Source organism: Pseudopipra pipra, chromosome 10 (assembly GCF_036250125.1).
Source record: "Pseudopipra pipra isolate bDixPip1 chromosome 10, bDixPip1.hap1, whole genome shotgun sequence".
In the NCBI taxonomy this organism is placed as follows: domain Eukaryota; kingdom Metazoa; phylum Chordata; class Aves; order Passeriformes; family Pipridae; genus Pseudopipra; species Pseudopipra pipra.
This window is the reverse complement of record NC_087558.1, coordinates 19332103-19348449: the sequence shown is the minus strand read 5'-3', so window position 1 is coordinate 19348449 and position 16347 is coordinate 19332103. Positions and strand designations below refer to the sequence as shown.

General features: G+C 39.7%; 1 protein-coding gene across 5 annotated transcripts in view; it reads right to left on the bottom strand.

Annotated features, from left to right (window-relative positions):
- Positions 1-12062, bottom strand: part of SPSB4 (splA/ryanodine receptor domain and SOCS box containing 4) — a 159240-nt gene extending 147178 nt beyond the window's left edge. For 4 of the 5 annotated variants that reach the window (XM_064666561.1, XM_064666560.1, XM_064666562.1 and 1 more), the window contains exon 1: positions 11843-12052. The gene's annotated coding sequence lies outside the window, so the exon portion shown is untranslated. Of the gene's footprint in view, positions 1-11842 lie in introns of all 5 variants that reach the window. The other variant, XM_064666565.1, reaches the window with a different exon arrangement.
- Between the last annotated feature and the right edge of the window lie 4285 nt (positions 12063-16347).

The following is a 16347-nucleotide window of genomic DNA, read 5'->3' as shown; positions in this document are numbered from 1 at the left end:
CCTACCCTGCACTGTCTGAACACAACAAAGCTGTGAGGAAAAACCCAAACCAAACCCCAAAAGGGGGCTGTGCAGTCCCAGACCCTGTGCCTTCAGCTGAACAGAGTCCAGACAGCACCGAGTTATGTGACATGATGGATCTGCCCTCTGTGTCTGCAGAGCACTGCAGCCTCCCTTCGCTTCCCTCCTTTGGGCTCATGGGATTTGGGAGTCAGAACCTGAAAGAGAGAATCTGGAAACTGCAAATGCAATTTCATTGTGACATAGAGGACACAAGACAGAGCTAACAGATAATGTGCTACTGCAGTACTGTGCTGCCACTGCTCCTGATCCATCACAGCTTGGGAATTTGGTCTTGTACTGAGGCACTTAGCACATTGAGGCTTATTGCCACATACCTCAGGATAAACACAGAGCTAAGAGTGCCTCTATGCAGGCAGGAAGGGCAGCTGCCTTCACTGGAACAAATTTTGATTCTTTCCCAGATTGCAGTGCTCACCATTTACACACACCTTCAGGGATTTATTCTCCCTCATCACACTGAGCTCATGACTGTCACACTCTTCCCTAAATCCTTCTGCTCCATTCCAAAGACAGCAAAGGGTCGTATTTTCCATTACTGTGAAACATTACAATGTACTTTTCAAATTTTTCAGGAATCTGAATTCGTCTGATTTCATCCAGGAATGGAATCCCAAAATTATTCCTAGCAGTGGCATATAGGAGAGAAGATAGTCTAAAACTTCTGTGCTCGGGTTTTTTTAACTATTAAGTAGTCTCAAAGGATTTTCCTCTCCCTCAGGTGAGCATTTTTTCCCAAGTGGGTGGGAGATAACTGTGGTGAGTACTCTAAAGACATTTCAGACAGGCAAATATGGTAAGTCAGTATTTTGCCATGCTATATTTGAAGATGAAATGGGCATAGTATTTTGGCTTGAAATGCAGCTTCTTAATTGCATTTAACTTAAAAATTTGCAATATTTAAATAATTTTTGTCTAGCAAATGCAGTTAAATTCCAGACGGGGTCAGATCTGGATGTTGTGGGCCAGACTTTTCAATCTAAAAGGGCTGTCCTGGTTTCCTTCTTCTGCGTGTCAGTTAGGGAAGAAGCCATCTTTAATTGATGCCTCACCTATTAATAACATTTAAATACATTGGAATTGCTATTTGCATTATTTTTAAGAGTGATATTTCCATAAAAAATAGTAATAATTAAAAATTATATATTCATCACCCTAATGACCACAACTAAAGATAGCACCAACTTTAACTGAGCTTTGAAAACTAAGGAGAAGCCATAGATCAAATAATCTAAAGGTATTGACTTCTTCACTTGCATGTTCTGGGTGAAAACCACATCATGTCATTATGTGAACAATCACATAATTCCAAGGTTATATCCTTCACAGCTGTGAACAAGCAAAGAGCAATATGAAAACACACAAAAAACTCCCACACGGCAAAGGAGAATTTGATTTGCATCAACCAAGGTACAAAGGATCATGTCTTCAGGCTGGCCAGTAATAATTACAGATCAGCTCATAAACACCAAGTATGATGGAAGTCATTCCAGTTACATGGTCATGAACACTGAGTATTTGCAGAGAAAAGAAGTCTCCAGAAGCTCCTATCACTGACAGAGTTATTTATTTCCTCCATAAGAAGGCAATGCTGCTTCTCTTACATGACTGGAATTAATGCAGGCAAACAACAGTACGAAGAAAACTGCAGGTGTTTGTGCTTTTCAGAATATTTTTAGTTCCTTCCCCCGACTTGCAATATGATTTTTTCATATTTTTTTAAAGCAGCCATTCATAGCCCATCCTAGAGGATAAACATTTCACTATGACTTCCTCCTGAACTATAAAGGTCATAAAGGATCCAGAACACTGGGAAGCATCAGCCTTAATGCTACACTCCTAATGCTGCCTTCCAGCTCCAGTACCAGTGGTATTGTACAGGGAAGGTATGTCTTGTCCAACTGTATTTCTTTCCACTCCAGCACATAGGAGATATCAAACCATTTGTCTCCTTCACTGATCCTGTGTTCCTTGTTTAAAGGTCGTCTATAAATCTTGAAATTTCTACCAGAGCATGTTTCTAAATAAAGTGTTTCTAAATAAAGTTCTACTTGAGAATAAATAAGTACTTCCAATATTTTCTGGAGTATGACTTCAAGTTGTCAATCAGTTTCTAGTTCATCTGAGGTAAACAATCTATTAGAAATGCACTGGATTTTTGTCTTGCAACATTTAGATCTGCATATTGAGGCTGTTCTTCTCTTTCTGCAAATGTTTGGTGTCTGCCAGCTAAACCTACAGCCAACATTGTTACAGTTTCATGACTGAATTTGTGGGGAGAAGGTTCAAAGAACAAAATCCAGCTTGTTTCTGTTACAAGCAGGAACATTTTTCCCCTCACACCTTTGATTCCACCTGAGCTATTTATGCTGCTTTTTGCTAGAGAGAAGCACCTGCTTTGTGGAGTGATGGGTATGCAAATAGGAAACCCAAGTAACACCTAGAGAACACTCACATCTACCCTAAAGGAGCAGTTTCTCTCTGGTGAAAGTCCTTGTGGCTCATCACAGCAGAACTCCCCTTAACTCTAAAGAAAGCTTTCCTTTCAAGGGAGCAACTATATATCATGTCACTGTGACCTGACAGTGCCTGAAAATTACTGTGTTTCTGGCAACCCCAGAGGACAAAGGAAAAAACACAGCCTGTCACTGAATTCCCTCCCAAAAAACCTCAGAAGGAGAAGTTATCCTGGTTTTGAGGAACTGCCTCCATTTCTGCAGATGTGATTTTGTGCCCACGATTATTTGCAAGCGTAAATTATGGGCCCAATCCAATACTTACTGAGGTCAACAGAAAGAGGTCCTATTGATTTCAGCAGGGGTGAAATATAGCCTACATATCAAAGTGCAGCTCAACAAAGAAACATAATTTCTGGATAAGTGCTGCTTGGATCTGGAAATAACTGTGGATACAAGTCTAAGTCCTCAATGTAAGAGGCAAAATTGAGTTACATCTGAAAGTCAGAATCAATAGCTGTCACTCCACTGGGCTGGCAGTGCTTTATTGCTGTTGTGGAAGAAAGTGATTTTTAATTTGTTACATAAATATAATATTTTGCCACTTACCCTGAGTCTTTATGACCACCTATAAGTAACTTCAACAAAAGGAGGAAAGAGAAATGGGGTATTTCACACCTTAATGATGTTTGTAGTGGGCACCTAGGATGCATCTATTTTACTGGACATAAAGCAAATTTTTATGGCTCACTTCCAACTACTTTCACACAAATACAGTAAAGAACTTCAGTTAGCAGGCAGCTCACTGTCTTTACCTGCTTGCTGTGGAAAAAGATATCTTGAGTCCCTACATAAATGGAAGTAACAGTTTAGAAGCAATAAATATTCACATTTTAGACTGGCTTATTTGGATGAAGTAGATTAGCTTAGCAATTTTTCTGTAGAACAACCTAATCTTAAGAAAAGCAGATACAGCCACAAGAGTGATGTTTAAATCAACTAATGGCCCGTATTTATGCTGAATGTGAATATTAAAATACTTAATTTTAAACTGAATTAAGAGAACATGGAAATTCTTGAAGTCCATATTGTACATGCACTAAGTAAAGCAGAAAAAGATACTGAAGTACTAATTGAAGAATTCTGTTAAGTTTTTACAGGACTTAGAAAAACAAGAGATTTGAAGGACAAACCTACAAGGGAAAAATATGTATTAGTGAATAAATGTTATATAAGTAGTTTTGTAAAGCCTATAATATTTGAAGTCAGTTTGTGCAATTGGAGAAATGATCTTTTCACACTTAACTGAGTACACACATCCTCAAGTGTTTCCCCAAGTGCTTGGGATAACCTCAAACTCCCAATGAAGTTTTTAAAATGAGAAAAAGAGGCCCAGATGAAAGAAACGAACCAGGCTCCACAGAAGGTACCATTTGTGCCCCAAAAAAGAAAAGGCCAAAATCACCATTTACTTTCCAAAACTCTAAGCAAGGTCCCCTCACCCCCTACTCTTCAAAGTTAACAGTCAACAGATGAACTGGAATTATACAACACAGAGATCCAAGAAGTATACAGGATACTTTTGGTAAAAAGTGGTTAAACAAAGGAACATTTGAAAATTAAAGCAATCTGAAGCAGGTAACTGAGGAGAAGAAACTAATACAACACACTCTGAGCATATTTTCTGGCCTAACACACACACATAACTCACCATAGCTGTTGCTGTTTCACTATCAGCACATTCACAGCACAGCATTAACAGCACATCTGTTTCATTAAAAATAAATGATCAAATATAGGGATTATAAAACTTTATACTTCCACGAAAACAACTGTTATTTTTAAAATGCACCTCTTGCTAACAGGAACTCACCACATACACTGCTTTCCTTTCTACCACAGGGAGCATATACAATAATGAAAAGCTTGCCAGAATAACAGTCCCAAACAAAGCCAGTTTTAGCTTCAAATACATACAAATTTCCAATAAACACACACTTGTTTTGCTAAGGATATAATTGTTTATCTGATTAAATAATGCAAGCTTGATATTAATTTAAAAAACAAATAATGGAGTCTTTTTTTCCGGTGCTAGGCCACAGAGAGCTCAAAATTACTGTTTATTTGGTTTCCTAACTTCTGTTGAATGAACTTAATTGAGTGAACTGCATGAAGTTAGTGTGAGGTTAAACAGCAGTTTACTGGAGACTGAGAACACAGCTGTGCTGGGCAGGGCACGTCTCCAGGATGAAGGACCAACCACCCCCTCCCTAAGATCTTGCTTTATGGTGAACTTGCCACCAGCTGCTGCATGAGAGGAGCCCCAAAGAGGAGATACAAGGACTGCCTGAAACAACATCTCAACCTTGGCCATATTGATCAACACAACTGGTCTGCTCTGGCCTCCATAGGGAGATCTGGAGACACCCCATCTATAACGCTGCTGATGCCTTTGAGAACACACGCAGGATCACCCTTGAGGAGAAAAGACAATGCAGAAAGAACCGTGTCTTGCAGAATTTACCACCTAAGGAGTCTTTCTGCTGTGCCTTTTGCAACCAGACATGCCTGTCTCGTATTGGCCTTTTTAGCCACCAGTGTGTTTGTAACAAACAAGGGTAGAGCCCTCCCCAAATCTTCGTTTGCGAAGCCCAGCCATGATGACTGGAGACTGGAGTCCTTCTCTCTTTCAGCCCACTCTCTCCAGCACCCATAGGAACCTGAGGCTCAGTCCCTTCATTAGCAATGTTCCTTTTAAGATGCTTATCAGAAGACACAACTAAAAGGAAGCTTAGTGAGGAAGAAAAGAACTTGATCCAAAAATACACTCCCTTCTTTTTCCCTTCTGCTGCAAAATCCCCACAGGGCACTGAACTCTGGCAGCTCTGAATGCATCCATGACCAGACCTTAGACAGCACTGAAACAAAGAAAGGCATAAAGACAATTGAGTTTACATTTTGTAAGTTTTTCTAGGTATGTACACACGATTTTACAGTTCACAGAACGGAAAATTAATTCTGGATTTACAAGTCTATGCCAAAACCTTTCTGAAGGTAATACAAACATATTTAGAAGTCTGCATTCCAGATGTTTCATGTTCCTAAATGCCACTTTCATAAGTAAGTTTGGTATTTTAGCACCCAGTCACCTTGATTTTCAGGAGCTTTTTATGTTCTTGAAAGTGTTTCAAATTCATCACAGATAATCACAGTTGCAATTACTGTCTCTTCACTTTTCCTCCTTGTTCAAAAGAATACCCTGAACAAGGACTTGTCTCTTAGACTGGCTTGTGAAATCAATACTGAAAGATTTGAAGAGAATTTTAAAATATATTCATTTGCAAATTAGCTGTACTGCAATTTCCTTTAGAGTAGCAAAATAGATGCATTCTTAGAGCATTTCTGTTGCAGCAGTTTGTTGGCAATCTAGACCATAGGAGAGGAAAAAAATGACATTGCTAAACAACCACACAAGATGCAAGAAAGCATTTCAGCACCTCAGTTGACACGATACTCTAGTCTAATATTCATTGAGCTGAATTTCAAAGATATGGGGATGAGACATCTTTGATACAGATCAACCTCTTCTCTAAAACCAAGTGGCTTTGTGCAGCCCTAAGAAGAGGAATTCCGTTAAGAGCAGGTGCCAACATGTTCCTCTCTTCCACTCCACTAATAAGAGCATTTTCTTTGGCACTGACAACCTGTAATTGAGCTGACAAGCAGTGAAAAGAGCTCAGGTAAGACTAATGGCTCTATTTAACAGCAGTCTCAATTAGCAGTGCATCTGAAGTTGGGCAATCTTTTCAGAAAAAAAAAAAGACAGTTATTTTTCAAACATGACAATTAGTCTTACTTAAAATCATTTTCATGAGTGGCAGCAAGAAAAAGAGTCAGAACCAGGGCTGGATGCTGAGTTTATTCAGAGTATTTAAAGTAGCAAATATTTCTCATGGTGAAAATATCTGTAAAAGAAATTAAACAGTAACATACTTCTCCAACTCTCATCTTAGTCACCAGCAGAGATCCCACAGAATGCTGGCAGGACATCCCCATTTTTAGGAATTAACCTTTTCAGTCAAAACCATACACATCTGCTATCTCAAAGTATTACACCTTCTGATTATGTCAAATAATTACATTCCAGTGTTAATCAGCAGACATCAAGCTGCAAAGTCTGTAAAAAAATCATTTATTCCTCTCCACAAACTATATCCTATCTGTAGAACAACTATGAATATTTCATGATGTACAGTTTTCAGAAGTGAATGTTTTATTTTCATTAACTTTTCCTATATTCCGCTTTCCAAAAGTCTTTTAAATCTGAACACTCAGATATTTTTAGAGCAAATAAATGCACTTCAATCATCTGAACGCACCACGAGGTTGTTTGAACCCCGAAACCATCACATGTCTTGATCTGTGAACATTAACTCATAATTCTTACATCTCTTGCACTCAACAGTCAAGGGTTTAGTAGCTTTGTTCACATAGACTAATAACTTGATGCCTAAATAACTTATTGTGCAGCAAGCCCCCCTGACATAAATGGGTATGTGATATTACAACTGGCTTCATGGCCACAAAATTTATACATGCTTAATTCCACATCCACGTGCTCTGAGCCATCACTTGTAGATAAATACACCAGAGCCAGTAAGGCCATCTCAGTGTGCATAATTGCAAGCACATACAGTTCTTGAAGGATCTAACTTATAAGAGGATTAAGGGTATTGGAATGGCTCAAGAAGTGGTACTATTTCATGAAAGCGATGCTTTGCAGACATATCCTTAAGAAAAAAGACTAATTTGGAAAGCCTCTATAAAGAATATTACATGCATACTCTGTGTGTGTACACACCAAACACATTTCTATCTAAATAAAGGATATATAGATGAGTATTTCCATGTCTAATTAAAATATCAATCCAAAATAAACTTCAGTAAAAAAGGACAGCATAAAAAAAATTCAAGAAACTACAAGTGGAAAGTTGCACATTGACAACAGAATGAACTGCCAGGGAAATTACATTTGCTCACATAGTTCTAAGTAGCCAGAACTGTGTTGAAAAAAAGCCCCTGGAACTTGACAATTCCCAAACAGTTTGTTTTCTTCCATTCATTATCAGAACAGATGAAATTGTACCAAGAAATTTCTTATTAAAAACCCCAAAAGACCCACTTGCATAAGAAGTCAGAGGAAAGGAGAAAGGACTAAGGGATTCCTCTGTGATGAGACTGCACATTTTCTCATTTTCTCCTGCAAATATAACTTCTGCTGTCACCAGAAGAAATAATGAGATAAAGTGCTAAACCTGTTTCAGCTGTCCTGGTGAGGTATGGGTAAGGAAGGAGAAAGCATGAAATTACCCAGGAAGAGTCAATAACATGTTATTTGACTTTATAGGCAAAAATAAACATCATTCAAGTTGTAATTGAATTAACGTAGCATTTTGAATAAACCTAATTTGCACAGGATCTGCTGTCACAGGAACCTCTGCCCCTCAGTGTTAAACCCAGCCTCCCTTAACTGCATTTTTGAACTGCTGATCAGGCTCCCTGCATGAACACACAGCAGTCCCTTCCTCATCCCATTGACTTTCTGTCACATTCTCTGGCCACCAAGCAAACATACAGGTATGCATGTACCAAAAATGTTACAATAGTTTGGAAAGGAAGGACAAACTTACCTATGTTATTTATGCAAAAGAGAGAAGAAACAAGCACTGAATAAGGCAGGCTGGCTAAGTAGCAGCAAGACTTGTTAACTGGATTGTCATAATATTGTCTGACTTGTTAATCAAAAGTAAAAAAAAAAAGGAATAGCAAGAAAAGTCTGAAGGGCAAGAAATGCACACATAACAAACTGGGAAATGAATGAGCAGTATATGAAAATACATTAAAAATCATGGCTACTTCATATCTGTAGCACCTGACTTCTGACACAAGCCAGTAAAAACACGACCAGACAAAAGGGACAGCTTTTCACTTGTACAGTGGTCCACCAAATGCCCTGTGACAGAACTGAGAGGCCTCGTGAAGACATAACCATTCCTTCTTTCCATCTGCTGCTCTACCAAAGCTGACATGGAAGATGAGCTGACACCAAACCACATCAGTGGCCTCCTGTGAGTGGCCAGGGCACCCCTCAGCTCTGCCCTCTCAAGACTCCTCAAAAGTAGGCTCACATCAAACTGGAGCTGTGCAAGAGGAGGCCAACTCCAGAACAAAGGACTTACACAGTAAAGAACAGGCTGCCAGAGCCCAGGCACTTTGACAGAGGAAAATAAACAGCACTTCATCACAACTTCATACCACTGTAAGTTTTACTCGGCAAATGTCCCATCTTTTCACAGATTATTCTACGAGAAGCAATTATATACAAAGAAAGAACCTATGACTTATTAACCACCTTTTAAAAATACACTCTCTACTCATCAGGAAACACTCAGCTATTGGTATTGGCTAAGCACTGTTCTACCTCACCTTAAGATTGCAGGTTATCATCCTTCCTTCTGCAGGGCCTTGATCCCTTGAGAATGCTTTACAGCCTTGTGGATATCCAAGGATCATCACTTTAACATCTAATTATCATTGTAAGCAGCCACTGTAAACATCAGCAAGCTTCACAAAGGGCACTATTCAACACAGCACACTTCATTAATATTAAGGTTAACTGGTCTTCCAGGAACTCATCATATTTGCTAAAACAACATACAACAGTAGTGCAATAAAGTGATTTTTTTTCCTCTGCCTCAAAGCTGAAAGACCAAAAAAAACTGGCTTCTTTCAAGGGCAGAGGGGAAGCATCTGGGGCATATTCAGCTATAACTGATAACTTCCACACTTATGTTGTTCAACAGATGTTTAAAATGGATTTGCAGACTATAAAGCTGATTATTCACCAGTACTCTGTGACCAGACTATTTCTCATCAGAATTGTAAAGGGCAGTTTTACAAATAGACAATAGAGATCAAGAAATTGCACTTTTAGGTTTAAGAGGTCTATAATTGAGTATGCCAAAAAAGGCAAATGACATTCAACTAACAGTACATGACTATTGGAATGCACCACAACACGTCTCTAGAATAATTTAGAAAATGTCCACTGTAATCTTTGTTTTGTGCTCCAGCTTAATGCAGTAACTACACTGCAGCTTTGAAAGGTCAGAAACTGAAATGAAGACTTAACAACTTACTGGTTTTAATATTGTTTTGAGAAGAAAAAAAATGTTTAAATTAAGTAGGAACAGGACTAATTTTTCATGTAAACCCATATAAGCAAAGGGTCCATTCCCATAAGATGTTGGAGTGGCTCTGAAGTAATGTCTCCTTTCCTGCAGTGCTGAAAATGGCAAGCCCAAGGATGAACATGTTTGCTGTTCACATTGTGGGGTGTTAGTGCAGCTGTTCCTCCTCCTCATGATAGTCATGGTACACTTAGGAAGAGCAGAGTGAAGCCTTGCTATTAATGTATTGGTCAGATCCCAGGGCTAAGGATCTGTGTCTAAAAGAAAGGGAGAATTGCAAGCATACACTACACTTAATTGGTATCACAGACAGTTACCTCTGTGTACATTTTGTCAGAGCCTGACAAAACTCACTTTTCATTTGACAAGCTCAGAATCAAAACACAAATGCAACTCAAAAATCGAGCTTTTCTACAAATTCTTCTCTGACAGCATTTAACTGCTAAAGCCTTACAGAATTAAATAAGAATTAAATGCCACTAACATGCAATGCAGATGTAAGATAAGTCTGAGTAAGTCTTCAGTGACACCCGCCTCTTTGTCCTAATAGCACAAAGGCATCTAAACTATTTTAAGGCATCATTAAGGACAAGCCTAATTTTGATTTATTAGAAGAGGTGCTTACTTAAGTACATGATTCTCTCATTTGCTCCCACAGAATAGGAAGTCACACATAAAGTTTTAATGCACTTATGTTGAAATCTCTCCACACAAGATCATCTGGTGACACACCTGTTAACCACTCATTGCAAGGGACACACAGACTTTTAACCGAGGGAAGAAAAAGGCAAAAATCCAAAGGACTTATTCCTTTGCACTGCAAAACCCTTTCCAGAGAGGGGAGAAGGATCAATAGTTCAATAGTCATCTGGACTGCCAGGGCAGCTAATGCAAGATCAGAAAACTCCACCTGGAGGTCTCTGCTTCTTCCAGATCCTCTGTGATCTCATAGTTAGCATATTTGTGACAAAAGGAAAATGAAAACCAGGGTTATTCACATCTACAACACATTGGAAACAAATGTTTCCTCTTACCCTGATTATGCTTTTTAAAGCCCTTTGTGTTCTCTGTCTTCAAAACCGACGTAAAAGCACCCGTTTGAGATATTTTAACTTCATTGCCAGCACTCAAAAAGAGCTAAAGAGATGACAGACTGAAGAAAATTATGAATGGAATTGTGCATCTCTTCAGTTCGCTGAGGGAAGCACCAAGCTGTGCCATGTGACAACAGCAGAACCTGTAAAGCTGGCAGAAAAATGGAGCGGCACAAATACCATTTCGCCACGAGTGTGAACGAGTATTAAAACACCATCCCAGTGAGACGCTATCGCTGACAGCCCTCTGAAAAGAGGTCACCCGTGACACTGCGGGGCGATGCAGCCTCCTCATTAGCGCTATTTAAATACCTCACCGAGCACTCCCTCGTCGCTTCCCCGGGCCATCCCACGCTGTCGCAGGGAGCTGCCACAGCGCTCCAGCTGGAGCCTCACCGCTCCCTGACCCGACTGCCAGCAGGGCACTTAAACCAGTGACCCTCCTCCGCCCTTCGGGTATTGTAGAGTTCGTTATGTAATATGTGAAAGATAACAAGTGCCAGCAACAAAGCAAGAAGATAAAGCAGGAAGGAAACACACCAGATACCGTTGATAAAGCGCAGGTTAAACAAAGGTGGTTAAACAGGCAGCATCAGGTGCCTCCGCCCCATATTTTGGAGGCGCTCAGCACACAGCTGATAAGACTTGAACAGGACCGTTCTCGCCCTCGAGGCGCTGCGAGGCGACGGGCGGAGGGAGCAGCAAATAGCCGGGAAAGGAGGGGTGGGATGGGACCGCCCACGAGGGCGGAGATGCCTTGCAGGGTCGGGGGCGCATTCGCTTGCAGTGGAGCAGCGCCGGGCCGGGGGAACGGGTTGTTCCCTGCTCATCCCTGGGCACCGCCGCGAAGCCGCCTGGGGCGATGGAAACACGGAGACCCGGCCGCCGTTCCCGCGGGGAATCCCTGCAAGCTGCTGGCAGCGCTCCCGGGCCGTGCCCGCGGTCTGCAGGAGTTACTCACCGGGCGCAGCCTCCCCGCACCTCCGAGCTCCGGGCGCGGCCCCGCCGGGCCGGGGTCCCCGCACCGCCGCGGGTCCTGCGCCTCCCGCGGGGCGAGGGGGTCCCGGCCCGGGTGTGCCCGTGGCAGAGGCTCCCGCAGGTCACGGCCGCGCCCCCGAGGTGCGGGAACCCGTCCCGGTCAGCGAACGGGCCCGCGTTCGCTCAACTCCCGCCGGGGAACGGCGGCCACGGCCCCGGGGCCGGGAGCGTTGGCGGTGCTGCCGCTCCCCGGCCCTGCCGTTGGGGCTGTCACCGCTCAGCGCGGCCGAACCGGCGCCCTTTAGTCCCAAATAAGCCTTTTCCTCTCGGATCGTCTTGCTAAACTCCCCCCCTCTCACAGAAAGTAAGGTCACACTTAGGAGTGTGTGAGGATATAAGAGGTTGCGCGCATTCCAAATTAGGCACAATAAAACTGCTGTGTATTACCATGTAAGTTCTATCCTTTACGTATGACTTACAATTTTTGAGATTTTTAATGTTTATGTATCCTACCACAATAAATCCTGACCCATTTGGTATTATAAATCCAATAACATGGTCCTGGAAAGTAGGAAGGAGCTATATTCAATCACTTTTATTAGAACATTAAAAAATTACCCAAAATAGCTTTTATACATATACAAATAACGCTGTCATTTCAGCTTTGAAAATGGTATGATGCTTCATATCAGGACTACAGTGAGAGAACAGGGACCCTGAGGTTTGCAAAGTGGGAATATATGTGTTTTTTTTTAAATGGTAATAAATTACTCTAATATCAATGAATTGTGATATACCAGAACCCAAGAATTTCACTAATCAAAGGCTGAAATATTCCTCTCCTGAACCTCATCCATTCCACTTGTAGAATTAAAAAAAAATAAAAAAAATTAATAACATGTAATGATGGCTCAAAACTTTCACTAGTTTGAAATGCAAACGATGCTGTGCTAAAAGAGGCCCAGAGGACAGTGAGTAATGTAAGTGGCAAATTATATTGTTCTTTATTTAAGTATCTTCTTAGCATTTAAAAACCCCAAATATTCTGTTTCCTGACAGGTTTTGCATAGTCTGGGTTAGGAAGCAGGATACATTTCCTAACAAGCCACTTCATAGGGGAATTAAGACAGAAAATTTGGTCATCATTTCACATTGAGAAATGTCATGGGGATGCCATAAATTTACAAGTCAAGCACTGCATATCCAAACTAGTACAGGTTGGTACACGAGACATGCAAAATCACAGACTTCACAAGTGTAGAGTTCCATATTAAAGCCAATCATTTCTAAGATGTATTTTATCAGTCATAACACGATAATGTATTTTAAACAGAACTCAGTTAGTGGAGCCTTGTCTAGTCTACAGATTCATTTGAAGACTTAACTCAGCCTCAACCAGGAGCATCTCCCTGCTGAAAGATGATCTTAGAAAGGACAATAGAGAACTGAAATGAAACTAGTATAACAAACCCTTCCAGTGTTATCAGGGCTGCATGTCAGTTTATTTTCATATTTGCTCTAACTTTTGCAGTGATCCCATGCATTTATCACAGCAAATTAATATTCTTTGTTCTTCAACATAGAGTTGCAGAGCTGTGATACACAGAGGAGGTTCATCTGCAGGAAAGTCCTGTTACTGATGAGGTTTTTTGCCTGTTATTTAATAATAGTTATGACACTGTTCATTGACAAAACTCAAAAGATTATAAGAAGCAATGATTTATACCTGCATTAGGAAACAATAGTCTTCAAATGTCGTGAATGTATAAATGTATACATAATTTTCTTTGTTATTTAAAGAATAATTATGCCTACTAACATAAGAGTAAGCATCAAAAATACAGTTAACACAAAAACACTATAAAGGCATTATGTGATGAATAACATCATTGATATGCTTTGTAAGACAATTTATTTTTGAGCCTAAAATAGGCAAATTGCATGTGGGCCCTTCATTAACCTAAGCTCAGCAGAGACAAGACAGATGTGGGGGTGGGAGGGAAGAGTAACAAAACCTTGCAAAACCAATTTATTGCACTGAAAATGAATAGAAGTAATAGCCTTGCAATGACAGTACTAATTTTCTTCAGATAGAGAGTAATAATCTGTTTAATTTCCCAGTTCTAGAAAATGCTCATGTCACTGTAGTTTCTCTACATAATGATAAATACAATTATGAGTTTAACACAATATTCCATTCCACAGTAAAAACATAAAGAGCTTTTCTTGAACCTGAGAAAATTTTAACAGCAAACTTTAAAGTACTGATAAGCCTCACAAATTTTTCTTTGTTACTGATATTACATGATAGATCTATTCCACTCCCCACTTTGTAAATAAAACAGGTATCAGAAGACCAGACCATCCATAGCAGCACATGCTTTTTGTCTAAGTTATTAAAAGGTTATATAAAGTTATAAGTTATATAAAGTTATATAAGTTATCTAAGTTATATAAAGAGGCTTCTGAAGTCAACTTTGACAGTGTTACTGTTCTATTTATCTTAATTTATATCTACATGATCATCACTAAAAATCAAGTTCAGGCATGACTAATGTAAAAGATAAAAACCTGGAATCTGTTTCCAGTCAAAGTGACATTACTGGGGGTGGCTTTGCAATATTCTAATGTATGATTCTTAGGAAAGCTAAATATTTGTTTTGCAACACTAGAAGCTACTACCTGCAATGCTTCTCTAAAATATTTTAACAAAATTAGAGATGTGGCAAGAAAAGTGGGCAAAAAAAAAATCCTAGAAAATACAGGTTCTTTACAAATCTCTGACATTTTAAGTTTTTGCACATTTTAACTGAGGAAGGAAATACATTGACATTTATTCTACTGCCATCTATTTCATTCCTACTATTAAGAGCCAAACATGTAGAGCTGCTTTTTGTTAAGATTTGAAAAGCTTCTATTATAACATACTATTTTTTCATCCAAGTATAATTTATGAAATTCCTAGGAGAGAGGGCCAGAGTTGTAAATCCTGCAGGCATTTAAAACCTAGATAAAAATTGAAACCCTAATGAACTTAAAGGGATTCTTTTTTAATATTCAGCCATATCCAACCTCATTCTCTGCGTCATATCTAAACTTGTTATCTGAACTCCATTCAGTGCCAAATGTCCTGTTCAGTGCCAAACAAATTTTAATTTACAGTCAAGTCTTATACACTGTCTTGTCACGAGCAGTTAGCTTTCTCACAAAATGTTTATTGAGCTGAAAGGAGAAAATAAACATTAATCAATAAGCATTTGAGTGAACAAATGAAGTTTTATCACTATGCTATTTTTTCTTGATTTAGCAACTACCTTGTGATTACACAAATCTCACCTCGCAGTGCTGGACTTGCACACCATCAATGTGTTTCTACACAACGCCCCAGAAGAGGCAGCCTTTCACATGGTTTGCCAAACCCAGTAAATTAATACTGTAATTTATTTTCTTGTTTGAAGGGATTAATCTTCCAGCTATTACAGATGTCCTTAAAAAGCCAGGAACATATAACATAATCCAGTGTATTCAATAAGGTTATTTTCTAGAAAATGTTGACTTCACCAGAGGGGCTCAAGTCAGATATTAAAAAGACAGTTAATCCATAATTTTATATTTTTCCTATTATTTGACTCTATTTTGTGCTAATTTCCTATTAATGAAGTCTTTGAATACAAATATAAAATAAACATTAGTGTCAAACCCATGAATATAAATCAGAATACGACATGTCAGGACCTATAAGCGTTCCTATTGTGTGTGTGTGTATGCTTGTGAAGATAATTTTGGTGCTCCTGAATGTGGAAATATTTAGGAATAATTTGGAACTGAAGGGTAGACAGTCTGCAATGGTAAAGTGCCTATTGGAAGTTTAGCCCTTCTCTGACACTGCTGCATTTTGGCAGTGGGTGATTGAGCCCTTTCAAATCAGTCAAAACTGCCAATTTAGATTGCCATGAGATAGGTACATCCTGAGCTGCCAGTGAGCATCATTAAAAATGCTGTGAAATAGTTTAATGGATTGTTTAATGAATATGCAAATGTCAGCCAGGAAGAGAACTCATATTTTCATTTTCTGGTTTAAGGGAAAGAATAAATTACTAAAAATAGAGGCAGGAGTCAGCCACCTGTAAATTCAGTTAGAGGAGCAGATGAAAGTGTTCTGTTCACTGTCTCATTATAGGTCATAATGCCCAGGGTACCTTACCTGAGGTCAAAATCTATTTCTTTATCTATAAGACAACCTCTGTGTCCCGGCTGTGTGTGCAGAATTGTTTGGCTCCTTCTGTGTTCTTCCACAGAAAATATTTTGTGGGTTCAGAGCTGTCCAAGGAGTGAAGCTGCAAGACACACGGGCTAGAGAAGGGAGGGTGAGGGCCCAACAACAGCACACCTTATGCAGGTCTGCTAGGGCAATTCTGGCCTTGACTGCATTTGCACTGCAAGATGTTTTTAAGGAGAGTCTGAATGTCCTTCAGCCACATCACAGAC